Source organism: Monodon monoceros, unplaced genomic scaffold, assembly GCF_005190385.1.
Source record: "Monodon monoceros isolate NGI ecotype Baffin Bay Population unplaced genomic scaffold, NGI_Narwhal_1 Super_Scaffold_11, whole genome shotgun sequence".
In the NCBI taxonomy this organism is placed as follows: Eukaryota; Metazoa; Chordata; class Mammalia; order Artiodactyla; family Monodontidae; genus Monodon; species Monodon monoceros.
The window spans coordinates 23,027,924-23,054,614 of record NW_021703767.1 but is presented as its reverse complement, the minus strand read 5'-3'; the positions used below and the strand labels follow the sequence as shown (position 1 = coordinate 23,054,614).

Here is a 26,691-nt window from a genome sequence, read left to right as displayed (position 1 = left end):
CTTGCAAAAATGATGGGTACAACTGGGCATATACTCTGAGAAAACCATAACTCAAAAAGAGTCATGTACTACAATGTTCATTGTAGCTCTATTTACAATAGCCAGGACATGGAAGTGTCCATCGACAGATGAATAGATAAAGAAGATGTGGCACATATATACAGTGGAATATTACTCAGTCATAAAAAGAAATGAAACTGAGTTATTTGTAGTGAGGTGGATGGACCTAGAGTCTGTCATACAGAGTTAAGTAAGTCAGAAAGAGAAAAACAAATACCGGATGCTAACACATATATATGGATTCTAGAAAAAAAAATGGTTCTGAAGGACCTAGGGGCAGGACAGGAATAAAGATGCAGACGTAGAGAATGGACTTGAGGATACAGGGAAGGGGAAGGGGAAACTGGGACGAAGTGAGAGAGTGGCATGGACATATATACACTACCACATGTAAAATAGCTAGTGAGAAGCAGCTGCATAGCACAGGGAGATCAGCTCGGTGCTTTGTGTCCACCTATAGGGGTGGGATAGGGAGGGTGGGAGGGAGACGCAAGAGGGAGGGGATATAGGGATATCTGTATACGTATAGCTGATTCACTTTGTTATACAGCAGAAACTAACACACCACTGTAAAGCAATTATACTCCATTAAAGATGTTAAAAAAAAAAATGATGGGGATTTTGGCAGGAGGAATTCTATGACTAGAATCTCATTGTATGTCTCACTGAACTTATGAGAATATATTTAGAGATACTTATTACACTATTCATATTTGCTTCTCCAGCTGCACCTTATACCACTTTAAGAAAACTCTATTACACCACATCCAATTCAGAAGCAAATTCAGAAGATGATTTATTTCACACAGATATTCATCAGTAACACATTTGAAACGTAATCATATTTTCGCAAAATACAATTCTAGGACATGATTTCAGTACTATTACATATAATGAATGACAACACTACACGTAAATTAAGAAAAAGTATTCTTCCTGTGAAACAGAAAAATAAAATGGGTCATGTATCTTAAAAATATACATAAAACATAGAGATAAATGTTTGCTGATTCACCAGATTGTAAGTTTTCATGAGCAGTTGTGCTTAAAACTTTGTTTAAATACCAGTTTAGCAAATTACTAGCATAAAATATCACAATTTTCATATGACTATAGGCTGTTAAGGGAACTGGGGTATATTTAGATCAGCAGAAACTGTGTGGAAAAGAAAGGTCCTCTCAAGTTCATACAATTATCACTCTTCAAATTTAGTGAAAATAGCCCAATTTTGCATTACTCCATCCCAATCTTACATTTGACATATGTACTTAAATGATTACAGGCAAAGAAAGAAGAAAAAAAATTCTTGGTAATGATTGGCATGTACCAAGATATAGACAAAAGCCTGTGAAAATCCTGTCAGGTAACCCAAAACCCTGGTAAGCAAGTACGTTATTCCTACATGTTACCAGCATCAACACTGATCTGAAATATATCCTTTATTTGTGAAGAAACCAGGTTGATGTTTAATCTGTCAAAATGTATCATGAATAAGTAGTTTAAGTTTTTCCACTTGGAAGAAATTTGGCAGTTCCTGTGAGGAGATTAATTATGAATAGATAAAAAAGGGAAGTCCCAGTTGCTTACTCAGTCCTTGTACTTAAAATAATGAAGGGTCCAATTAGCATATCTTTCATCCCCTTTCCTAAATAGTAATGTTGAAGCAAAAAGAGACATTTATATAACCATATTTTTCTGTCCTTTATGTATGGCATTGAATTAATGATGTCAGGAATACAGACTAAGAAATAAACTCAGCAATTCCCCTGAAGAAGCTTATACTCCAGCACAAATAAAAATAAATGCATTATTTTCAGTAGGGACAGCCAAAATCGAGGTCAGTGATTACCTGTACGAAAGAAATGATTGAAGTACTTCAAAGGCAGTTTACTGAAGAGTGGAGAGTGGAGAGGGCTGTAGGAGGGTAGAAAGGAGAAGAAAGCTTCTGCATTGCTAAGAATGCAGCCCGTCTGTCTGTCTCGCTTTACTATGCTGAATATTTTGGGTTAATAAGCACTTTTTTCTTAAGACATTTCGTCTTGAAAAGTGATATTTTAAGGTATTAATTGCTTTCTTGCATACACACAATTCTCAAAAACATAACACACACACATGCACACAGACATTCCACAAACCCAACACCCTCACATATTGTTAGTTTGGTTTATTTTTTCTTTGCTCAAAATATTACTTATTCTTATTCAAAACATTTCATTGTTATGCTCTATTTTTGTTGTCAATACATGTGTCATCTTATATAATATACATGTATTAAGTATCAATAGATTTAGAATTTTTTTGAGTATCTATAGAGTTACTGACATGACATGATAATAATAACTTTCTTTGGTTTGCTAAGTGTCAGGAATGCTTATAATGACTTACTCTGGATTATCTGTTTAATAATAACAAAAACGCTGTGGAGAAATGAATGCTATTACTCCTATTTTACAGATAAACTGAGGGCAAACAAATTTAGGTAAATAAAAGATTTTCCATCTAGTGAGTGGTAAGACTGAGATATGAACCTGACATTCTGCTCCCAGCATTTTGTGATCTAGCTCTTAATTATTGCAGTGGGACCAGATAGGGTCCTGATGATCCCAGTTTTCTCCTGGCCCAATCTCCTTGAATTGGACTAATGCAATGAATAAACTCAAACTTGATTCCTGGAATCACTGCAGGCATACTGGAAGTGTCAGCCAACACCCCAGTACCCAGAAAAGTCTCTACTTACATTTAAGCTAGAGTGGACAGTTGCCACCAGGTGGCACCAAATACAATCAGAAATGGATAAATGGACTCAGCGTCCCTGAGCGTCCCCTAGGCAAGTTCAGCCTTATCATTTTTGCAATTCTCTAGTTTACAGTACTGAGATTTTTTTTGAGTTCCACATATGTCATGGTGGCGTATTCTATATTTTGGTTTGAATTTTTTAAAAAATCCTGAAAAGAGAATATTGACATTTTATGAATGACTATAGAATTGTAGGGAAAACTAATACTTGGCTTTTTGAAACAGAAGCTGGGAGTTTCAAGGAAGTTTAAAAACTATATTCCCCTTACAATAACTCTATAAAAAGAAAAAGTAGAAATATTGCCTGAACATCTTTAATGAGAAACACAATCCCCAGAGACTATCTGTTCATTTTTGTCAAATGACAGAAAATACTTTTTAAAAATTAATCCAAAATCTATATTTTTATAACTTTTTTTTAACTGTTTCTAATACTAACTTGGAGGGTATTATAAAATCAAATGAGGCCGTTCCAATCTAACTTTTCTCCAGATAGTTAAATAAAACATATACTCTTTTAGATCTATTTCCTAAGCTAATATATCACAATTCCTTTGATTCTTATTCATGCTTGTATTTATTAATTCATCTTTTGAGAAATGTTAATTGAGAGATGACTCTGTGCCTGGCACTCTGTGGGATGTGAGGGATCAAATGTTGAGTCAAACAGACAAAACTCTGCCATTGTGTCCCTCCATTGCAATGGGAGGAACAGACTGTTCCCAGATAAATAAACATTGAAGATTATATTAAATTCTCTGAATACAATAACGGTTTGAGATAGTAACAAAGTAAAATCACTGAGTCTTTATCATGTGCCAGGCACTATTTTGAGGACTCTTTATGCACTATTTTATTTAATTCTTATAACAACCTTGTTAGCTGGTGTTTTGTGTTTCCTTTCGACTACCCTCAGGCCTGATAATTCACTAAAAGGACTCAGGGGACTCAGAAAATCTCTTATATTTGTGTTACAGTTCATTATAGTGAAAGGATATAGATCGAAGTTGGCAAAGGGAATGGTGCATTGGATGAAGTCCAGGAGAAGCCAGGTATAAGCTTCAAAGTGTCTCCTCTCATTGGTCACATGGGGATAAACAATTCTTCCAGCAAGGATGTGTGGCAACACATGCAAAGTGGTATTAATGTGGGAAGTTCATCCAAGCCTTGGTGTCCAGGAATTTTACTGGGGTCACTCCTGTAGGCACGCAGCACCCTCATGACTGACCTCAGCTACTCAGATGCTGACCCCTTCCCAGAACAAGCACAGGCATTCAGCATAAATCACACAGCTTATCCAAACTGGTACCCTGTGGCCAAAGGCCTCAGGCATACAAAAATCCTCTTTTCAGGCGTATAATTCCAAAAGGTAGAAGTTTCTCTTTCAAGAATCAGACAAGCTTTTTCTCTGGGATGTGAAGGGTTAGAACAACCCAGCCTTGCTGAGTTAGACTTTTGCATCTCAAACCATCTGCCTGGCCCTGGCCTAGGCTCTCTTACAATAAAACTCTCTTACAGTTTTTTGAGCATCGACATTTTGTATAATATTTATATTTCCTTTACACAAGAGATCAGTACTAATTACAGAACATATTTGCTATGCCTTCCCAACAGAATCAGCCCTTGCACATATACCATATATATTAAGGACAAGCATCTTGGCCATGATTCAGTTATTTCTGGGTTGCAAGCCAGTTGGGGAACAAAGCCAGTCACTCTGTCTTGGTCATAGGCTTATACTGACACTGGTTGGGGGTAATCACATCCTGATATAATTTAGTTTAAGTATGCCAAAAGATATCCCATAACCTTCCTTGTCTTAAGATAGGGACAGTTCCTAGGGCATTTAGGATCTACGCTGCACTGCCTACTGCCATGCAAAACTCATTGCCTTTTTCAATTCTGTTTAATAGCTTTTCATCCACAGGGAAAAGATGATGTGTATTTGTGCAAGGCACACTGTAGGTATGAGGTTAACTATTTTGTCCATGCAACCAGGGACCTCTCTAAGCATTTGGCCATCAAGATTTATAATTACATGGTGATTAGTCTATCAAGAATTGTATACCACCTCAGTCTGGCATAGTGGTTATTAGTTTATAGAAGTTGCTTCTCAAATGGTATCTTTTGTAGTAGATGTAACCAGAAAACCAAGAGCCAAAAGATACTGGTATATTACTAGAATTCCACTTAGTCATCAACCATTGGTCCAGATCATCATCATATCACATGACCAAAATATGTCCCAGAATGATGCAACTTGTGGTTATAGGTTTTCACTTGAACTTGTCAGGTTCTAAAAGTAGAGGTTGTCTTGGCAAACATATGGCTTCACATTTTGAGGATTTGGTATAATTGTGCTAAGAGAACTTTCTTTGGAATATGCAGAGTTTGAACAACCCAGGCCTGCAGAGTTAACCTATTACTGCCCAGGTAACTACTATTTGTATCTTCAATTAACAGTTGAAGAAACTTGGACATGAGGTTAATAACCTACTCAAAGTTCAATGACTCAACTTTAAAAAGGTTGGTCAAAGAAGGCTCTGAGTGAGTGACATTTAAATAAAGCCTAAAGAATAAAAGGGTACTAACCATAAAAAAGAATAAATAGAAGGCACTCCAGATGAGGGAGTAATCAGTGTGAGACAGAGGAAAGCCCTGAATATTCATGACATTATGGAAAGTTAAATGAGGAAGTAACGTCGTCAAGGTTGAGTGAGGCAGGAGATGAAATTTAAGAACTGGATAGGGCCAGATTTTGCACCGCTTTACAAGTTTCTGTAAGAGTAAGAAATTGTAGAATGATATGATGATATTTACTCTTCTAAAAGAATCTAACACTTTCTAAGTGTTAGATTATGTTTAGAAAGAAGAGACAATGCATGGAATAGGTTGCAGTACTCTAGGTAGGATGATAGTTACCAATGCAGCAAGACATGACTTTGAGTTAAATTTTGGAGGTAAAATTCAGAACACATGGAGATGCTTGAGATACATCAGTGAAAAATCTCACATATAAAGTTCTGTCATTACAGATCTTATAATCTGTTTGAGAGAGACTGACAATAAATATAACAAAGAAGTAAATTATATATTATAGATGTAAGTAATGTAGAAAAATATAGAAGGGTAAGAGAGATTAGGAGTTGAGGATAATAAAGATGTACTACATTAAGCTGAGTCGTCAGTGTGGTCTCATCAAAAAAATAACATTGGAGCCAAAACACTTGATCTTCTTATTTTAACATTAATTTTCTTCTTTTTGTGATGTGTTTCAATATTCTCCACCTAGTTTGGTTTTTAGGTGTCATAATCCACACAACAAAATTATATTTTGTTGCTTTCCCTCAGTGCTTCATTATTTCCAAGCAGTTGTTTATCCTTCACCACACTGCATCACTTTCTAAAAGTTTCTATTTCTAAAAGAAATAGAATCTTTTTGGTTATTTACAGTATTCAGACTTGAGTTCTATCTCATCAAATTGTATAGATACCTGCGTAAAAAAATATTTACATCCTTTGTCATAACCTGTGAAGTACTCTGCTCTAATTGTTGTTTTATCTCTCGATGTTCTTAGTTTTACTGTTCTATTTTTTTATCTTTCTTTTCTCCATATCCAACTAATATCTACAGAAATGGTTTTCATTTTTTTGGGGGGTGAGTGGGATAAGGTGGGAAAGGGGACATGTGGATGGGTGAGTGGGAATTAAAGTGAATGTTCTTGTCTAGTTTCCAGAGAGGCCTGCCGATTTTATTTAAGACAACAATGGTATTCTCTCTCTTACTCTCCTCTTGAAATCTGTTATGCTTTACAATCAGATTATCAACAAACTTTAATTATGATTAGATATAAATTTTGAAACAGAGAAAAGACATATACCAAAGGACATAGGATTTGATTTCACATGACAAGTGAGTCTTTGTTTTTAGTTGAGTAATTTTAAAAGAAAGGTACCATATTTTCCATATATTATACTGAAAAATCTTATGAGCTTCCACTTTTGAAAACTGGAAAAAGAAGAACAGATTAATCCAAAGTAAGCAGAAGAAAAATAATAAAAATTAGAGCAGAAATCGAAGTGATTGAAAATAGGAAATCAATAGAGATGAGCAAAACCAAAAGCTGTTTTTTAAAGATCAAAAAAATTGATAAACCTCTAGTCAAGGTGAGAAAAAAAGACAAGACACAAATTACCAATATCAGAAATGAGTGATTCACTATGGGTCCCATAAGCATAAAAAGGATAATAAAAGAATACTATGAACAGTTCTATAATCACAAATTTGAAAGATGAAATGGACAAACTCCTTGAAAGACACAGTCTGCCCAAACTCACACAAGAAGAAATAGACAAACAGAATAGGCATGTATATATTAAATAAATTGAATCAATATTTTATAAAGTTCCAAAACAGAAAGCAACAAGCCCAGATAGGTTCACTCGTGAATTCTACCAAACATTTAAGGAAGCAAATATACCACTTCTCAACAATCTCTTCCAGGTTATAGAATCAGAGGTAGTGCCTCCTAACTCATACTATTAGTTTTACATTACTAAAGCCAAACATAGTCGTTATAAGAAAACTACAGAGCAATATCTTTCATTAACGTAGATGTAAAAAATTCTCAATAAAATACTAGCAAATTGAATCCAACAATGTATAAACAGAATTATATACCATGACCAGGTGGAATTTATCCTCGATATTTAAAGCTGGTTCAACATTTAAAAATCATTTAATGCAATTTACCACATCACTGGCTAAAGAAAAAAGTCACATGATCATATTAATAGACACAGAAAGTATTTGACAAAATTCAACACCCACTCATGATTAAAAACTCAGAAAATTAGTAATAGAGAGGAACTTCTTCCACTTGATAAAAAATAGCTACAGAAAACCTTGGTGGGAAAGTTTCACATTTCTCACCATTTAGTATGGTGTTACCTGTAGGTTTTCTGTGGATGTTCTTTATCAAGTTGAAGATATTAAAGAACTAATTAAATGGAGATATTCTATGTTCATGGATGGTAAGATTCAATTTTATCAAGATATCACTTCTTCCCAAAATGATCTGGAATAGCCAACTCAATTGAAGGAAAAGAACAAAGTTGGAGGACTGACACAACCCAACTTCCAAGACTTACCATAAAACTACAGTAATCAAGACAGTGTGGTATTGGTGGAAGGATACAGAAATAGATCAGTAGAACAGAATAGAGAGACCATGAATAGAGTCAACTGTTCTTTGACACAGGAGCAAAGGCAGTGCAATTGAGCAAACAGAGCTTTTTCCACAAATGTTGGAACAACAACCAGATATCAGCATGCACACACACACACACACACACACACACACACAATGACTCTAGATACAGACTTTATACCCTTCAAAAGATTGACTCAAAACGGATCACAGACGTTAATGTATAATGGAAAATGCAAAACTATAAAACTCCTAGAAGATAAAATAGAAGAAAGCCTATATGACTTTGGGTATAACAATTATTTTTTAGACTCAACACCCAAGGCACAATCCTTGAAGGAAAGAATTAATAAACTAAACTTCATTAAAATTTTAAGAAGTTTTGCTCTATCGAAGACACCATCAAGAAAATGAGAATATAAGCCACAGACTGGAGATATATTTGCAAAAGACACAATTGGCAAAGGACTGTTATGCAAAATACACAAAGAACTCTTAAAATTAACAATAAGAAAATGATTAACCTGATTAAAACAACAGACAGAAGACATGAACAGACACCTCACCGAAGAAGATATATAGATGCAAAATAAGTGTATGAAAATACATTCAACCTCACACATCACTAAGGAGTTGTGAATTAAAATGAGATACTACTACACATCTTTTAGAGTGGTCAAAATCCAAAGTACTGGCAACACCAAATGCTGATGAGGATATGAAGAACAGTATGGATATTCCTTAAAAGACTAAAAATAGAACTACCATATGACCCAGCAATCTCACTTCTGGGCATATACCCAGAGAAAACCATAATTCAAAAAGACATGACCCCCAAGGTTCATTGCAGCACTATTTACAATAGCCAGGACTTGGAAGCAACCGAAATGTCTATCAACAGAGGAATGGATAAAGAATATGTGGTACATATATACAGTGGAATATTACTCAGCCATGAAAAGGAATGGAATTGGGTCATTTGTAGAGACATGGATGGACCTAGAAACTGTCATACAGAGTGAAGTCAGAAAGCAAATAGCAAGTATCGTATATTAACGCATATATGTGGAATCTGAAAAAAAATGGTATAGACGATTTTACTTACAAAGCAGAAATAGAGACACAGACATAGAGAACAAACTATGGATACCAAGGGGGAAGGGGTGGTGGTGGGATGAATTGGAAGATTGGGATTGACATATATACACTATTGATACTATGTATAAAATAGATAAGTAATGAGAACCTACTGTATAGCACAGGGAACTCTACTCAATGCTCTGTGGTGACCTAAATGAGAAGGAAATCCAAAAATGGGGATATATGTATGTGTATAGCTGATTCACTTTGCTGTACAGTATAAACTAACACAATATTGTAAAGCAACAGTACTTCAATTAAAAAAAACTGGAATTCTCATTCATTGCTAGTGGGAATACAAAATAGTACAGGCACTTTGGAAGTCAGTTTGGCAACTTTTTGCAAAACTAAACATAGCTTTGCCATATGATCAAGCAATCACACACCTTGTTGCTTACCAAAGGAACTGAAAATTTATGTCCACACAAAAACTTGCACATGGATTTTTATAGCAGCTTTTTTTCATGATTGCCCATTAGAAGCAACCACTGTCTTTCAGTAGGTGAATGGATAAGTAATTGTGGTACATCCAGGCAATGGAGTATCATTCAGTGCTAAAAACAAGTGAACTATTAAGCCATGGAGAGACATGGAGAAAACTTTAAATGAATATTACCAAGTGAAAGAAAACAGTGTGAAAAGGCTACATACTGTAATTATTCCAATTATATGATATTCTGGAAGAAAAACTATGAACACTGTAAGATCAGTGGTTTCCAGGGCTTAGGGGAGAGAAGGACAAAAAGGCAGACCACGAGAATTTTTAGGGCAGTGAAATTATTCCATATAGTACTACAGTGGATACATGTTATCACATATTTGTCAAATACCAAGAGTGAACTCTAATGTAAACTGTGAAGTTTGGATGATGGTGTGTCAGTGTAGGATCATTGATACAATATACCACTGTGGTGGAGGGTGTTGACACTGGCGGAGGTTGTGTGTGTGTGTCAGAAAAGGGGTGGATGGGAACTCTCTGTACTTTCCACTCATTTTTGCTGTGAACTTAAACGTGCTCTAGAATAAAGTTTATGTATTTAAAAAAAACTTATGAGATCAGTCTTAACCATCTTCCTTTTAATTTAAGGGTTCTTGGACACATATTTCAGCTTTAATCTTTGATATTGTAATAGATTACATGGTCAATTAGGTAAGGGTGTGGTAATACATTTATAATGTGACACTTTCAGCCTCTGGTGTGATTAATTACCATGAATTAAACATTGGCTGAGAAACCACACTTAGTAATGATTATGGGATTATTACTACTTGAAAATGGTTTTAAACTGGAGGAAGACAAAGAATTGTAGTTTGTTCCTTAAGGGAACTGTTTAAAATTACAAACGCCTGTACTGCAATGCCTACTAAATGGTGAGGCATTAGTAATAGTAAAATAGTAATAAAAACTAAACTGTAATGAGCACTGCAGACACTGGTAGCAAGAGACATCACATGAATAATCTTATTTTATCTTCAAATATCCCTGTTTGGTAAGGTACATATTGTCCTATTTTGGTATTGAGGAGATTGTGAAGTGCTCAGAGGTAAAGTAAATTGCTCAGTCACACAGAAAATGATGGATTTGGGTGTCAGTGGTCTTGCCTCCAGAATGGTGCCATATTGTTTCCCACCTTCTTCTATTGCCTCTCGTGATCACTCTTGACTTTTACTTGCCTCACTTCTTAAGTCTTAAAGAAAATATTTAATTCTACCATATTCTAGGTCAGAAGCCATCTGAGAAGATTGATAGGTAAAGAGAAACAAAACAAAACAAGGAATATCTCAGAAATATTTTCTACAGCTTAAAGGTTGTGTACAGTTGATCGAATTAAAACATGGGATAAACTACTTTACCTGAGTATGCTAATGTGGGTGAACAGAAAGTTCAAAATTAATCAGAAGAATATTATTTTGGTAGCTGAAGAATAAATGGGATTGGCCTAATTAGTGTACTAAGAGGTTTATACACTACATTTCTATATTTCAAGAACTTCTCATATTTTTTAAAAGTTGAATCATTGTAAGCAAATGAATCAAATTTATGTCTTTTATTCCACAGTAACCTTAATAAACCAGCATAGCAAACACAGAATTTGGGTGTTCCACATTTTTATTTATTTATTTATTTTTTGGTTCACCAAATATAGATGGTTGTTTTTTTTTCTAGCATAGTGCCCTATTTAAACTTTTTAGCAAGCTTGCATTTGTTCCCAACTGTTTTTTGACAGAATAGTGACAAAGTCATCAGTTTGGTAAATTAAGAGGAAAAAAATAACAGATTTCCACATGTTGGAGCCTCAGGCTAAAATTAAAAAAAGATTATTTAGACACCAAAACACCCTTCTTTAATAATTTGTGACGTCTTACGAATCACCCAATAATAAAATAATTTTATTATTAAATACATTTATGTCATTTTGATCTAACTTAATTTTAATATTTAGGAGAATTTTAAAATAAGAATTTTTTCCAACATTTTAGTTTTAGTAATACTTTATCTGTAAGCATGGAAAATTCTCCCATAAAAAGATACAAATAAAACCATTTCTTCATAGTGTATACTTTGCCTGTCCATTGCAGATTGAACAATTGTAGTCATATATAAATATATAATCAGTTGATTGCCATTTATAAAGTTTGGCATAATTATATAGGAGAAGCAAGTATACTGGTTTAAAAGTATTTCAACATTTAAGTGGGTAAAGTGTTTCCTCTCACTAACTAAATGACACCATCGATTTCATCTAGAGCTGAAGGCAATTCGTTAATACTTTATCAGATGAATATATAACATTTAAAATATTTATCTAACAAAACTGAAGACATAAACTGTCTCAAACATGCTATTGGCTGAGATTTTTCTTAAAATTTACAGTCGTTTGAAGTCTCTTTTCATATATATCTCATAACTTGGATTATTTTCTGAATGCATATTTTATAAAAAAGAAATAAACAGTAAAAATGAAATATATTTGTTTAATTCACTTCTTCTATTTGATCCCTGCTGCCTTCGATTTTTCCCTGTAATATTATTTATGAGACTCAATAGTAGTGCACTTGACTAACTGCTACACTGTGAAGTGTATCTTCACTTTGCTTTCTTGTGTGGGGATTTGAGAGCAGAGAGCAGAGAGCAGAGTAATGCAAATAATTAATGTAACACAATGCCTGGAGCAGAGAGGGTATTCAAAAGTTATACAAATGAATTATAAAAATGATGGCATTTTGTATTTTGCATTTGTTAACATACAGGAAAATTTCTCTATTGATATAGAAATGCATTTCAGAGGGGAACTGTTTGTACTTGGGTGCTAATTCGTTGCCATTCAATGGAAAGAAAGTGGACAAAATTCAATGAATTAAATATGACAATGTAATGAAGAGTTATATAGTACTATGTTTCAGAGTAGCAACATATCAGAGTAAAACAAACTTGCTTAGAGGCATATTAATATACATTTTTTTCTTTCAATTTCCAACGTTGTCAATGGCAGTGAGCCTGGTGTTCAGTTAGATGTGTACCATGGCAGTGAGGTCAGAAGTAATTCATTGTATGGACCTTCATTTAGTGAATATTGAGAGATTCAGTAGAGGATGACCTGAAGAATATTACTATGAAATGTGCTAAGTTTGGCTTTATTTAATTGTTTCTTTAGGTTTCTTTAGAGTAAATTAAGAATATAATACCAACGGCAATGCCATGAAACTTCTTTTGTAAGAGGTCAAGGCAATTTGACACAAATACACTAATATCTTTGTATATTAAATTCTGCATCTTTCTGCATCCTTAGAATAATCATTAGTATGCTTAGATAAATAAATATCCCAGATACCTTTAAACCATTTGTCATAAATTTTATTTTTATCAATTAGACTTCTGATGAAAATTAAGCAGATGTCTGTTCACAGTCATGTTCTTTAACAAGCCTAGATCATAAGGATACATGTGGCGGATAAGTAACATATCTGTATGCTTTAAAAGTCATCAGACCTAAGGTTGACATAAAATTGTGAAAATTAGAGGCTACAACAAAGCTTTTCCTTAAAGAGTCAGTCATTTACCCCTTGCATTCAGTATACAGTATGTTTTGTCAATGGATTGCCAGATTTAGCAAATAAAAACACTGGATGACTAATTAAATTTGAATTTCAGATAAACAGTGAATACTTTCTTAGTACAGGTATCTCCTCTGCAATATTTAGGACATATTTATTATTTAAAAAAATCAGTTTTTATCTAAAATTCAAGTTAACTGGGTGTTCTATGCTTAATCTGGCAAACTTATATAATGTCAGGCAAGGATGGTCATCATTTCTGCTACATGACCAGTACTGTCTGGTGGATAATAAAATTCCTACAAGACTATATTTCTGGAAGGCAACAAGTATAATTTCAGTTTTTAATTCAATTTATTCAATTATTTACTGAGTGTCTCCTGGACGTAGGGAATTCTATAAGATTACTGGCAGTGAAAAAATAGATCAGTTCATTTAGGGAGAGAACAGTTTAAGTAAGAGAGAGATGATAAACAAAATATATCAATAAAAGAATTATAATTTGTTTCTTAACATCTTTCTCATCATGGAGAAAGACGTTATAAAATAAATAAAACAGTAATGCAAGAGAAAGGAGGGCCGTCTTTAAATAGAGTGGCCACAGAAAGTCTAGCTGAGGAAGCAGACTTTAAACTGAGACCTAAAGATTAAGAGTGACCTGAATTAGTTATACAAAAACTTGATATAAAAAATACTAGGGAGTGGGAATTTATACATAATAATGCCCTAAATCAAGAAAAGACAACATGGAATGTAAAGGGAATTTATTTCTGGAACATAGTGAAAAGTTTTATAGAAAAATTAAGTAGATTCTTGCAAGACATAGTAAGAATTGGGATTTTTCTTTTCATTTCATTTTGTTTTGCTTAGTTTTTTTCCTTTCTGTTTCTTTTTCCCCCATTTCAAAAGCTGTTGGATCTCTTAAAGCAGAAAAATAACATGTGATTTACATTTATAGATGTGTTTGATTAACATAGGGAGAATAAATGGGAGAGGCAAGAATAGAAACAGGGAGACATGGTAAGGTGCAGATGTAGTAATCAAGGTGCAGGGGTTTGGGGGAGGTGATGGCAGATTTGAAAAACCAGAGTGGTAACAATAAAGATGGCAAGGAATAAAGAAATTTAAAGTTTGCTTTGGAAGTAGTGATGAAAGCATGCAAGACCTGCTAAGGCCTTAGTTGTTGGGACTAAAAGAAAATGAGAATGGATGAGTCAGTGTTACCAAACTCAGTTTCTGCTGCTCACTGCTCAGAAGCCAATACTCGAGAGGCAAGTGTTGGTAGAAAGGAAAGTTGCTTTAATCAGAAGGCCAGAAATTTGGGAGAAGGTGAACTTGTGTGCCAAAACCAACTCTGAAGATTCTGTTCAGCCATGACAGTTTTTAAAGGGAAAATGGGGAAGTAATCTCAGTGAATCATTGAGGCAGAAGCTTAGGTACTCTGTCATTTTCCATTGCGTGCAGGCTGGCTGACTCCTCATGATCTTTCTTCAGATGTTATCTTGCCCAGATGGTCTGTCTGCAGGATTGCTAAATGGGGCTGCTGGGGTAGAGAGCTAGTCATTGTTTAACTACTTAATTCTTCATTCCTATTTCTTTTAATATAGGAAAAGAATCAACAGGTTAGACAAGGTATTGTGTTCATTTAGTAGAGGATAAGTCAGGAGGTAGGTTAAATGTCACCTAGTGATCTCATTTTTATAATTAAGGTTTAAAGGGAACAGAAATAGGCAAACAGGAAAGGGGCAAAGGAGCTGCTTACATTTGTACTTTGACTAGGAATAGTAACAATGCACCTACTCAGAGAAGGAAGGTTGTGGGAAGAAGGGGTTTTTGAAGTGCTATGGGGCCGTGGTAGGCATATTAATTATTTTTTGATTGATTCCCACAATGGAGTAGCCCAACATTTCCATCTGACAGTCAAAATAATCCATTTTATTTGCTTGACTTTTTGGCTTTTTCCCTTACCTTCTAGAAGACTAATTTCTTATAGAAGGTTTGGTTTAAATCAGAAATAACTAAGAGTTAACTTTCCCTTAAATTTCAGAAATATGCAGCATGTTTAGGCAATAGATGGTATTCTAAAAACAAAGAGCATTGAGGCAACTATGAAATCGTTCTGAAAAGCTCAGTTTTCTCAGTTAAGAAATAATACCTGTGAATTATTTGATTTTGAAGAACTGGGCTATTTGTGTTAGTCTGTGACCTTTTCCTGAATAATTTGACTGGAACTCTTAGATCAAATTAATCATACTTTATAAGTCTGTATTGATAACTCCAATGCCATTTCCAGTTTATTTGACTAAAAGTTATCATCAGCATAATTCAGAGAAAGTTCTGTAGCCATAAATATTGAGAAATGAGAGTCATTTCAAACATCTATATATAGTTGAAATACTCTTCTAATGGTGATGGATAATCATAATTGAATTTCATTATTAACCATCTGTCTTTCACATACATTTGCTAATTTGGTTTCCTAATAAATTCATGAGTAATATTAATCTGGTCTTTAGAAACATCAAATCTAGAATTTTTATATGAAAATGTAAATGGGCACTTGATACATTTTGATAATGTAACATAGTATTAAAAGGTAAACTGAAGCGTATTAACAATTTAAGAATTTGAGCAAAAATCCATTGAATTGGGCAGCAGCCAATCTAGCAGATATAAAGCAGCCAATCTAGCAGATATATAGCTGAGGAGCTATACAAAGTGAAAAACTGTCATGTGAAGAAAACAGCAAGAATAAGGAAGTTATACTAAGGAAAAAAGTGGGTTGGTTATTGCAAGGCTATTTTAGGGGTTGGAGGGAATCTATCAGGCCAATTACCTAACTACTGTTGATCAAGTGATTTCTGGTTTAAGATTCCATTTCTGGGAGAGCTAAAACTGCAATTAATTTATGTCTTTGGAGACATAGGACATAGCATAAGTGACAATTTGGGGCCTGTTATCTTTTTTTTTAACAATAGAAATTTTTTAAATGATCAGCATATAAGCAACCATGTTTAGAGGTGGAAAATAATAACATATTTAAGAGTTTTGTGTAAAATGTTTTTGAAATTTAAAAATATTTTACAGTGTCATTTTTCAGAATTTCACTTACTATGAGGAATGTTTGAAATTTTTTATATTAAATATATATTTATGAACTTTGTGTTAATTCTTTGCTAAATGAAAATGTATAATTTAGTTTCTAGGTTTCATAAAATTATGAAATTATAGTAAACCATGGTTTTGTTAAAACAGGCAGATTACCATTATATATTTTTCTTTACATAATCGACATTTATCTGTACTAGATAATTGCTGTACTTACTAGCGATTTATGGGTCAGGATTACAGAAGAGTTTGTTGATGGAGCAATAAAAAAGCAAAGCAAATAAACAAAGAAACCATAACAAGCCTAGGAAATTAAAATCTTCCTAACATCATCATCTATCACAACCAAAAAGTGCATCTAAATAGATATATTATAGGTAACCTGTATTGTATCAATGCCTATTTACTTAGAATATTTCCCATTGTTTTATTGGCACAGCTGTAATGTACTCTGGTAAGACAATGCCAACCACAGAGAGAGAGAGAGAGAGAGAGAATTCACACATATTACAGGACCTATAATGAAAGTTATCTCCCAAACAACTTTTCTTTTTTTTTCCTTTTTTTAAATGTTTAGCTTTATAAAACACTAAGCCCTATTTATTTATTTTTTTTGTATTCCTGTAACTTCTTTCTAAATATCAGTTATGTTTGCCTAAAGGTTTCACCTATCATATAGCTCTGACTCAAAATCTATATTTATCCATAACATTTTGAAATAACTTTATAGAATATCTAAAAACTTACTATTACATCCTTAGTACGATTATTGTAGACAGTTTTACAAATATTTATTAATTAGGATTACTGAATACCTTTGAAATGCTTAGTGTTTCACATGAGCAACAAATAATAATAGCAATGATAGTAAGTGAATTATAGAACATTTTTAAATTTCACATTATTTTTCTATAACAGTTATCTGTCATACATATTACATATATATTTAAAACAAATAAAGTGAAAGGAAACCATATATTACTTTTTTATGAAGAACTTATTTTGTATAATGTATATTAGCATAGCATATTAATATAACATATGTACTCCTTACTTTTTCTTTCTCTATCTCTCTTTATCTCTTTCTCTATCTCTCTCTTGCCTACCCACCTTACCTTTCTCCCTCCCTCCCCCCCACCCTTCCTTCCTTCCTTCCAACAATGAATGGGACATTTTCCCCTCAATGAAACGAATTGTATTTCATCTTCCTTGTCATATTGATCATCACTGCTCTTGCCATGGGATAATATTACTGATAGGTAAGTTTATAATTTAAAAAGAGGAATTTTGCTTGATAATGCCTGGCATATATTTTAGGAAAGCATTTTATGTGTGTTTATATTTTATTTTGATAGATAAGGAATTGAGCTCCAACAATTTTAATGTCATTGTTTTGAAGTTAATAATTTAAGTTGAAAATCAATCTTTTGTACCTTATTAATTTGAACATAAGGATAATAGCAAGTAAATTACATATGAAAAGGCTGCTTATTATTGTTGCTTTCTTTTTATGAGGACAAATGATTCACATAAAGTTTTCTTTGCCAAAGCAACTAGTCTGGATGAATGATTCCATCTTTATTTTAATTTCTGGTGAAGCAATTATAACCCTGAATTTGGTTAGAACCCCTGTATTTTGAGAAAGTGATGGACAGGGATACGGAGGGAGGTGGTGCAGGGGGGCTAGTTCAGTTTATGGCAAGTATCAAATATAGTAAACATTGTTTTCTTTTCATTTTAATTGAAAGATTACATTTATTCAGTTAATTTCTGATTGCTCCATTATTCCCTATACAATTTCAATTCTAATATAAGTTTATAAGTCTTATAAGTTTAGCAAAACTTTAATTTTTTGATTTTTTTGTTGGAGAGACATTTTCTATGAAAGAACTTTAAGGCAAGATAATATTATATAGAGAGTACATAGTTTAAGACAATCACTGGGGCTTAAAAAGATGAATTGGACATGTTTGCTGACTTCATACTCTAGGATTTTCCAATGTGTATTTTTAAAGTGTGTTATGGTTTATAATCTACCTTTGCCTGCATTTTATCATGTAATTTCTCAGTCTAAATTCTTAATCTGGTTTTATATAATTATTTGATAGTTGTAGACATCACTTAAAAAGAATAGTATTTTAGTTACATTGTTTCAAATCATATATTTTTTAATATTTTACATTTTCTTTTAAAAGGATTAACTGTTGTCACTACCTATGAAATGGCCCTCTTATGCTTAGAGCCCAGGCTTGAAGAAGCCAGGCATTTTGGCTGAGGGTCACTGTCAGATATCTGCATAAAACAGGGTGAGAATTTGTCACCAAGATACTGTGTACTTCGTAAATATTTACTAGTAGTCTTAGAATTGGTGAGTGCAGATTCAGAGGTGAGGGACCACAATATCTGAACATTGCTCAGTCTTGAGGGCCTCACTTGCAGCTCGATAAGTGCTTTCTGGGCTGCTTCTGAATTCTTATGTAATATTTCCATGAAAGTAATGTTTGAAATGTCTTTTCTTTCAGTAAACTTAAGAGCTTTTGTGTCTTAAATAGAAGCAATTGTTAACAGCTTTAACTTGCTATCTGCATGGCTGCTTGGGAAGTGTGCTAGCTACAGTTGCTGATTGCACTACTAAATTAATGTTTTTCTGATAGTTGACTTGATATATTTCTGACTGTAATTTAAAAGCAGTGCAAAATCATGTATGCCTGAGACAGACTGAATTTGTCATGTAAATTCCTCTTTTCCTCTCCTCATGAACTCCTTTACCTTAAGAATATTTTTTAGCATGAAAATACTAATGAGAAATTTCAGTTAATTCAAAAATGACATTCTCCCCACATGCTATGGGTGTTAACTATAATGAATCCCAACAGCAGTTGTCTTCTTTTATGTATGGCATTTGTCAAAAAGCCATTTTTATGGTTTCGGCTTATTATGGTGTTTCTGGACTATTTTATTAAAATAAGAAAGTATATTTACTTCACTATAGAAATAAATTACTCTGGTTATTATATGTGTCATTTTCATGGGGCATATGTGATGCTTTATAGTCAGTTTTGCTTATGCTGGTGTAGGACATTATGGACTAACTCCAGTGTAAACTTCAGTGTCAGACCTAACCCCAGGAAGCAACACAGGATCTACCACAGAGGGACCACTCATCTGATTTTTCAGTTATCTATTCATGTATTAAAAAAAAAAAGACCAAGCTTCATAGCTGATAAGAAAAAAAAAATTATTATTCCTCATAATTCTGTTGGTTTATTGGGAATTCTTTTTCATTGTCCAGTGGGGCATTGGGATAACTACAAGGTCCAAAATGGCATCACTTAAATGCTTGACTATTGGTGCCACTGCTGGAAGATCAGCTGGAGCTTTGGGTAGGGACTTTTTTGTTCTCCATATTGGCTTTCCCTCATCACTACTTGGGCTTTGTCACAGTATGATGGCTAGGTTCTAGCAAGGAGTATTCCAAGGACATGACAAAAGCTGTGCATCTCTTAAGACTGAGACCTCAAAGTTACACAGGGTCACTCTTGTCACATTTAATGTTTCAAAAGAGTTTGTGGAATGAAATCATAGAAAGGGAAGTAAAATAGATTTGCCTCCCCTTGACTATGAATAAATACAATTTATTTATTGAAGAAAGGTCAATTAATTGCTTGCTATTTTGAAAATCTTTTAGATGTTGAGTGCTTAAATATGCATTTTTGCTCATTCATTTACTCATTAATTCTTTCCTTGTCTCACAAAAGATTAACATTTATTGTGGCTTGTGATAAAAACTTCCAAAACATTATCACAAACAGAGCAACAGAAAATAGGAAGCCACCATCCTGGGAAGCAGGAAGAAGTTCACATAGAGAAATTCATACGTGTCACAGGTCTCAAGCTATAGCAAAGCTTATAATAAGGAACATTCTCTTATTATAAGGCTATTAAGGTTATCTTTCTTAGAAGTGTTATCTTTCTTAGAATGTGGGTACGTGCACATGTGTGTTTTAAAAGAATGTTGTGATATGCAATCATTTCAAGTATGTGAAACAACATTTTTCTTTTACATGTCCTTCTCTGTTCATGGTTACTTCAGCTTCAGCTTTGTTGAAAACAAGCTATAACCTCAAACGCAACTCACAGATACAACTATACATTTCCACATTAGAAAATGACTGATTTTGAAAAAACTCAAAAATGTAATTGAGTTACATTTTATAAAGATGCAAACTCAGTTCTGCATGCTTTTCTTAGATACTCCCTAGTGCTGAATTTCAATGTAATAGGAAATATGTTGATATAAGGAAAATTCATCTAATCTGATTTCTAACTTCACAACGTTTTTTATGGGACACACTATATAGGTTCCTCTGTAAATAGGTAGCAGTTCAATATATCACTTCACAGAATTACCCACTTGTAGCACATAATCTGAGTGTTTCATGCAAGTAAAAACCCATTCCGGAAAAAAAATTCCATTCTCATGAGATTTTTTTTTTAGTAGGAGAAATGGAATAAGCAATGTTGATGCAGAAATATATAATTTATAAAGCTAATGTTGTATTCATACTCATCTATACCTTATCAGACCTTATTGCTTTGTGCATTGCAATGAATACAAATAAAGTACTTTAAAAAATACATTTTATGAGTTTGCTGATGACTGCAATGGCCACACACCTTTTTTGGACAACTGTTCATCAGTTAAATCCATTCCTATGTTAGGGTCTTTGCACTTCCTAAGATTTCTACTGGAATGTTTTTCTCCAGATATTGTCATAACTTGGCTTCTTCATCCCTCCCTCGATCTTTACTGAAATGTTACCTTCTCTGTGACAACCCTCTCAGTCTTTCAGTATTTCTTACCTCCTTTCCTAATGTTTTTACAAAATACTTATCACCATCAGACAGATTATATATTGTATTAAGCTAACAGTCTTCTGTCTCCCTACCCCATTAGAGGTAATCACTGTGACTACAGGGAATATTTTTTATTTTAATAATCTTCATAATTGTATCCCCAGCATCTAGAATAGCTACTGATTCATAGTAGTCACGTAGAAATCTTTTTGAATGAATGAATGGAGCATTATTGAGGCAATGACAACTCAGCATTACTATTAATGACTATTTATTTAACAAACACATCTTAACTGGAGTTGGTATATACTTTCCCATGTTGATTCTTTTAGAGGATAATTTAGTAACTTTATGACAAGTTGAAGTTCCCAACAGCAATAAGAAATACATATTAGTTTGGACTTCACATCTGAATAAATGTAAGAAACAAGTATCTTTAACATGAAGTCTTTGAGTGATATAAGTATGTTTTAGCATTTGATTAAGATTTAGTGTGATAGCTATTTTCATTGTAAGCCCAGAATACATATTTTCAGATGACATGAATCCCTATAGTTGTACTCTGGTCTTAGATTGTAAAGACAGTAGCTTCAACTTTGATATTCATCCCCATTATACCAGTCATTAATGTGTTTCATGATCTTGAATAACATCTATAAATTTTGTCATGTGTCTTTTTAAAATAGTCATTAGTACTTTGCTGTAGTTGAATTGGCTTTGATAAAATTTATATTAGCGATCTTCACCAACCCAATTTTATTTTAGCTGTTCAATTTAGACTATTACTTCACACACAATTGCTATCATACTCCTAATGTACTGGAAAGCCAATATCTTTGTAAAAGTATACTTTAGTTATGATTTTGATAGAGATTGGCACTTGACAACTTGACAGTCTGGGCAGAATCATTCCTATTAAGACATATGTATGCCTTGTCCAAATCACTTTAGTCACTTACTCAAAAGTGTTTTACAGAACATTTGCTCTTCAGTGAAATAAAGGTAATAGTCCAGATAAAGTAGATAACTTTTGTAATCTTGAAACTCAAAAATTTTAAATGTAATTTTATAATATTTATGTTAAATAGTGAAATATAAGTAACTCTTCCAACCAGCATCAACTGTACATATTTCCATGGTACCCTTGGTGCTAACAATAGGAATGATAGGTAACAGTTCTCAAGCAGTTACTAGATCCTAGGCATGGTGCAATCACTTCATATAAATTTTTTTTATGCCTCCTGTACTTCAGCCTTAGGAGACAGGCATTAATTTATAATTTCCAATTGCAGGGACACCGAGGTTAAATAATTTACCTGGGTCATACAACTGATAAATTATGAAGCCAGGATGAAAATGCTAGTCGTTTGACTTATGAAGCCAGACTCTTAATCCCAGTGTTATGTTGCCTCCCATGTAACTATGAATAACAGAGCCACTGAAGTTATTGTCTATGAGAGAGAGAAACAAACAGATCTATCTTTACAATGCAGCAAATTTTATGGGAAGGGTAAGTGGAGGATGCTGTGAGGTGAGCACACATTGTAGCAGCCAGCTAAAGGAGCTTTGGGTGGTGAGAAATGGGTCCAGGAAACGTGTTGAGAATAGAGCCCTTGTTTGTCTTTTCACTGTTATATTCCCTAACCTGGACATGGCAAGACTTTTCAGAAGGCACTAAACAGATGTGATGTCTAAGCAAAATCTGAAAACTTCAAAGTGTGGGATCTGGGAGAGTCTCTTTTGAGAATTTCATATGGATCAAATGTAGATGGGCTGAGAGTCCTTGTTCTAGGCCATGTCATATTCTTAATCTATTGTATCTAACTCTTTACTTACCAAGAAAACTTAGGTGTTAAAGTCCAGTTTACTGTAATGAGACTAAATTAGAAAAGCAGCAAAAAAGTAAATGAAAACTGAAGTAAATCCCACCAACTCTATAATCTCACATTTTCATGTTAACAATGCAGCAGTTTAATAGAGATATAAAATTAAATGTTGATCACTAAATTTTAAAGTTTATAATCATAATAGGAATTTACCAGAATATTAATTAGCTAAGATATTAAAATATGAGGAAGGAGAAAAATATTCACTGTCAAACACTTATACACCCATAAAATATTACAAAGAGAAGGTGGTTCCGTATTATTTTTTTCAATGCTCTGGAGGGGTTTTACTATTATTGGACAATTTTTGTCTGTTTTATTTAAAATAATTTTAAGAGAGGTAAGAAAGGTAATTTAGTTTATTGGGGTCATACTGCTGACAAAAACACGGTCAAGATTAAGAATTAGGGAGAAAAGAATGAAAACTAGAATTCAGTTTCTATGAGATATGGGAAATGCTAATGACTTCGTATGTCAAAGGAATGCTTTAAAATTGGGATTTGTGGGGGAAAAAAAGAAAGAAACAAAAGGAAAACAAAGAAAATGTCTCTTACACTAATCTGAAAGAGTACTTGAACATTCTCTGCTTTTACTGTAGGGTAAATTTTGGCACTTGAAAGTGTGATGGCATCATACAGTGGTTCTCAAAATGAGCTGCTTCTAAGAATCACTGCAGAAATGGTTAAAAAACTGATGCCTGGGCTCCTCCTTAAGATTAAGATTTAATCGGTCCTGGATGCAGACCTGGGCAGGCATGTATTTTTTAAAGCTCCCAGGTGATTCTAATATACAGTCATTGTGAGAATAAAAAAATCCAGGGCTCTATATCAACATAAATTTGGGGTAATTATGTGTTGGGAAGAGTTAAAATCAAATAACAGTGTCCCTATGTCATGTCCCAATTTCTTGCCAATTTTTCATTCTAGTAAATAACCTAGAGTGTTGATATTTAAAGAAATTGTTCCTTGTTCCCAAGGTACTTCTAATAAAATGAATCAATATTGAGAAACCTAGGCTGGCTGTTTCTAGGAAGAGCAAATAGAATGTATTCTCTGGAAACTTTACTAAATACACTCATTTTAGCACTTCGGTAGCCTATTTTTACAAAAGGAGCTTATGATTTAGAGCAAGAGGGATAACTGTAAATAGACACTTACAGATGTATTTGTCAGAGGTGATAAAGGAGTCAGCACTAATTTAGTCACTGTGGACAAATGACACCATATTCTCAGTACAGGGATAGTAATATGCATATGCAAAAGAAGGATACATTTTCCAGAAATGCAATAGTACCATGGAGCAAGTTAAAATGATAGCTTAATCTACAGTTGTGAAGTCTAACACTTAGCACACTCATGTATACCAGTATTCACCATTACTGTTTTGGTTTTAGATTTATGCATATAAATCAGTAAGAATACCTGTCTAAAAATCAAATTCATCTAATGTGCCCTAGATGTGGTTTTGTTCTATGCTTTTACTTTTGGGAACAGATGGAGGTAGCGAAGACTCATGTTGGAGTGCCACTTGCTCATGAATCATTTTCTATTCAGATATTCACTCAGTAAACTCATCCTTGACTAACTTGCTCCTTATATTCAATTTCAGGCATATCCTTTTGACTCTTAAAATAGGTATCTTCTTTCTAGAATTTTTCTATTTTACTTATAGAAAAATTACCTTTTCCTTTATATTCACTAACTCTTTATGAGTATGTAATTGTCAACATTTATCATTTTCTTTTCTCTTTAAAAGTTTGCCATATAGTCACTTTGGAAAGTTGTTTGGCCTTATCTTCCAAAGTTTTACTTGTGTTGTTCTATTGTCCACTATTTCTATTCTTATATATATTGACAATATAAATGGAAAAGGTACGTTCATAGTAGCACTGTTCCAATTAGTTCCAAATTGGAAACTATGTTGTCACCAATTAATATTAAAATGGAAAAAAGAAAGCATTGTGGTATATTCACACAATAATTACAGTAATGAGATATAAAGATCTAGAGTCACATGCATAATATGGGTGAATTTTCCATATATCGTGTTGAGAAAAAGGAATGAGACAAAATAAAATTACATAATATATGACTACATTAATATACAATGAAAATACAAGCAAAACTAATATATTATTTTAGAAGACAGGCTAATGGTGGTCTTGGCAGTTTGCAATGGTAGCGACTACAAGACAACACAAGGGATGTTTCTGGGGTGCAGACACCACTGTCTTTCTTGACCTAGACTCTAGTTACTTCCATTTGAAAATTCAAAGAGAGGTAGCTATAAAATGCACATGTTTTTCTCCATGCCTATTATACTTTAGTAAAATGTTAAAAGAGAGATCCAAAATCCTGCCAGAACTCAAGCTGCAACTCTAAAAATATGAAAGATAAAGGATAACTTTTTTTTTTCCATTTTGCGTTTTCTTAAAAATAATTGAGAGTACACATGAAAAGATGGAATTTGTAATTACTGCAAAGGGCAAAACATATTTCTGGATGCTTTAAAACATCATATTTTCATAAGTTGAAAATCAACTACTCCCTTACTCTTTTTTTTTTTTTTGTGATATTTGAACTAATACTATAATGGTTAATGGGAGTTTCAGCCATTTACCTGTCCCAGGAGGAGACCTAAGATTTATTCTAGGTCTGCAATTATCCTGCTTTTCCCTTCTAATAGGTTTCTTAAACTTGTGAACTTATGTATCTTATGTACCTATCTATATATTTATCTATCAATACTTTATAAAAAGTTCAAAAGTGAGAATTTAGGTGGTGAGCAAATAAGAATACTGACTTTTTGGAATTGATTATGAATTATGAAAAATAAGTTTTCTTTGAATTCTAGTGCTTATTTTTATTTCAGTTTCAGTGTCATAGAAACTAATTCGTGTAGTTTTTACATTACATAATCAAGAAATTATACAAAATAGTAAATGGAAATTAAGATTATTAAAATTTTAAAACCATTAGTATGAGGAAATAAATGTGTTCCTGATTTTTAAATGTAGTCTTATTATCGCTGTCCTTTAAAAGGGTAAATCATGCTAATTAATTCAAGTAGTAGAGTTATTACTTGTTTTTCATGCATCATAGAATTGCCTATTTATTATTTATATATCTTGTCTGCAGAACTTCCCAGAAAAAGCTAATCCTAGCAAAACATATTGTCTCTTTAAAGAGACATGTGACAGCCTTACAAAGACGTAGTGCCATTTAAATGTCATTTTTAAAGAACAAATGGCAATTGAAGAGATTCTTAATGTGATAATTATGCACAGAAATAATATTATGATTAGAAACTTCTGGTTTCAAAGTCTTTCCTGGAAATTCAACTATTTCTATTGTCTCAAATATATAATAGTTCTTGTATTATAGTTTATCACAATATATTTTCAGGATTTAGGAGCATAACATTCTCAAGAAAGTGTGTGTGTATGTGTGTGTGACTTACTAAGTTAAATGACAGTTTTAAGATACTTACATTTAAGATACATGTAATTTACTTGAAATCTTTATGACTTTTTTGATAATTGTGTTTCAAGTCATCATGATGAAAAGACAGTTGAGCTC

General features: G+C 33.2%; 1 protein-coding gene across 3 annotated transcripts in view; it reads left to right on the top strand.

Moving 5' to 3' along the window:
* The window catches only part of NCAM2 (neural cell adhesion molecule 2), a 491,601-nt gene that overhangs the window by 154,493 nt on the left and 310,417 nt on the right, over positions 1–26,691 (top strand). The gene's annotated exons all lie outside the window — the stretch shown is intronic.